The 2,500-nt window shown below is 56.2% G+C and overlaps 1 non-coding gene across 1 annotated transcript in view; it reads right to left on the bottom strand.

The window, feature by feature from the left end:
* Window positions 1-582, bottom strand: part of LOC126148663 (small subunit ribosomal RNA) — a 1,907-nt gene extending 1,325 nt beyond the window's left edge. The window contains exon 1 of the ribosomal RNA XR_007530637.1: window positions 1-582. This exon is cut by the window's left edge and continues 1,325 nt beyond it. This is a non-coding gene — a ribosomal RNA (small subunit ribosomal RNA).
* Window positions 583-2,500: the final 1,918 nt, after the last annotated feature.

Here is a 2,500-nt window from a genome sequence, read left to right as displayed (position 1 = left end):
GCACCAGACTTGCCCTCCAATAGATACTCGTTAAAGGATTTAAAGTGTACTCATTCCGATTACGGGGCCTCGGATGAGTCCCGTATCGTTATTTTTCGTCACTACCTCCCCGTGCCGGGAGTGGGTAATTTGCGCGCCTGCTGCCTTCCTTGGATGTGGTAGCCGTTTCTCAGGCTCCCTCTCCGGAATCGAACCCTGATTCCCCGTTACCCGTTACAACCATGGTAGGCGCAGAACCTACCATCGACAGTTGATAAGGCAGACATTTGAAAGATGCGTCGCCGGTACGAGGACCGTGCGATCAGCCCAAAGTTATTCAGAGTCACCAAGGCAAACGGACCGGACGAGCCGACGATTGGTTTTGATCTAATAAAAGCGTCCCTTCCATCTCTGGTCGGGACTCTGTTTGCATGTATTAGCTCTAGAATTACCACAGTTATCCAAGTAACGTGGGTACGATCTAAGGAACCATAACTGATTTAATGAGCCATTCGCGGTTTCACCTTAATGCGGCTTGTACTGAGACATGCATGGCTTAATCTTTGAGACAAGCATATGACTACTGGCAGGATCAACCAGGGAGCTGCGTCAACTAGAGCTGAGCAGCCGGCCGCCCGGGAGTGTGTCCCAGGGGCCCGCGCGAACACGCAAGCGTCCGCTCAATTATTCTGCAAACAGGAGGAGGCTGAGCTCCCCTGCACAATACACCTCGAAACCCTCTCAGTCCCGGCGGCGCGCAGCGCCGTCCTAAGTACTTGGTCGGGTTCGAGAGAGGCGCAATCGCCCGGAGTTAGGCGAGTAGACGCTTTAGGTGCGACCACCCGTGCTCCCAACTGAGCTTGCCGCTGCCGACAGAGGCCCGGGAGCGTGCTGTCGTGGCATTGCCGGCGGGAGACAACACGCGCCACCTACGGTGACCGGCAGCTCCAACGCCAGCGCCACAGAAGGGCAAAGGCCCCACGTGGGTGCCGAAGCGAACTCTCCCAGCACAGCGCACGTGCCAACACGTCTGCACAACTGCGATACAAACCACCAGCGAGAACCGCTGGGGCGACCGAGCAGCAGACGGCGTCGCGGCGCCGAGTGCCGGGCGGCGGCGCATCCTCAACGCACACAGTCCTCAATCGGACCAGCACACTGCAGATGTCCACCGCGCTTCGCACCGGGCCGGCGAGGACCCACTTTGGCTGCACGGCGCCGCGCGCAGGGTGCCCCGGCGCGCAGCTGCGCCGCCTGCCGCGTCCGTCGGCCGGCGCGCCTGCCACTGGGCGCCCCCACCAGCCGGCTGTAGCGCGTGCGCCCACGCACCGCGCGGCCAGCACGCCGGGCGGCCCCCCCTCACCGGCCGGGGACAGTCCCACCCACCCACAGCCGCGTATCGCTTCACACCCAGATTCACATTCACGTTCGTTGGTATGGTGGGGACCGCTTCGTAGCTGTACCGATCGTTGCCCTCACAGATGTACCTCCAGCAAGGACAACCGCACCACAACGGGTTACCAGTTGTTCATTTGCGTAACGTCACCAGTAAACGTACACGTCCATCCCCGTTTGCAAAGTCAACTATTATTGCATGCCTGCCTGTCAGGTGTCAAGACACACTACATCCGCTCACATCCACGCAACAAAATGTGCCCGACTAGAGGGCACGTGGAAGGTGCCCCCGTACGTATGCGATGTCCATTGCGCGACCAACTGTCAACCGGCCTCTGTAGCATGTCGCAGATGTGGAACGCGGGCACCGTGCTATCACATTGTGTGAGAAGAGACTACTACGTCTGCATACACGCGCCACTACATGAACAGACGGCTCATGCTGATCGCCATCCACTGCGTCCATTACTCCCACACGTCTCTATGGCGTACCACACTGCAATGCAGCTGTTATGGGGAGATGACACGTAGCTGTGTACACAACATTCTGAGCGGGTTGCGGTTGGACAATACATTAATGTAACGTGTCATATGCCAATTACAGAGCAGGGTAAGGCACAACTTGGGTTAGGTTAAGGCACAACTTGGGTTAGGTTAAGGCACAACTTGGTTAGGTTAAGGCACAACTTGGGTTAGGTTAAGGCACAACTTGGGTTAGGTTAAGGCACAACTTGGGTTAGGTTAAGGCACAACTTGGGTTAGGTTAAGGCACAACTTGGGTTAGGTAAGGCACAACTTGGGTTAGGTTAAGGCACAACTTGGGGTTAGGTTAAGGCACAACTTGGGTTAGGTTAAGGCACAACTTGGGTTAGGTTAAGGCACAACTTGGGTTAGGTTAAGGCACAACGTGGGTTAGGTTAAGGCACAACGTGGGTTAGGTTAAGGCACAACGTGGGTTAGGTTAAGGCACAACGTGGGTTAGGTTAAGGCACAACGTGGGTTAGGTTAAGGCACAATGTGGGTTAGGTTAAGGCACAATGTGGGTTAGGTTAAGGCACAATGTGGGGGTAGATTGCGGTACAAAATTGCATTACATTGCGGTGCAAATTGCATTACATTGCGGTGC

This window comes from Schistocerca cancellata, unplaced genomic scaffold, assembly GCF_023864275.1.
Source record: "Schistocerca cancellata isolate TAMUIC-IGC-003103 unplaced genomic scaffold, iqSchCanc2.1 HiC_scaffold_893, whole genome shotgun sequence".
NCBI lineage: Eukaryota > Metazoa > Arthropoda > Insecta > Orthoptera > Acrididae > Schistocerca > Schistocerca cancellata.
Note: the sequence above shows the minus strand (reverse complement) of the source record. Positions and strands in the feature narration are given on the sequence as shown.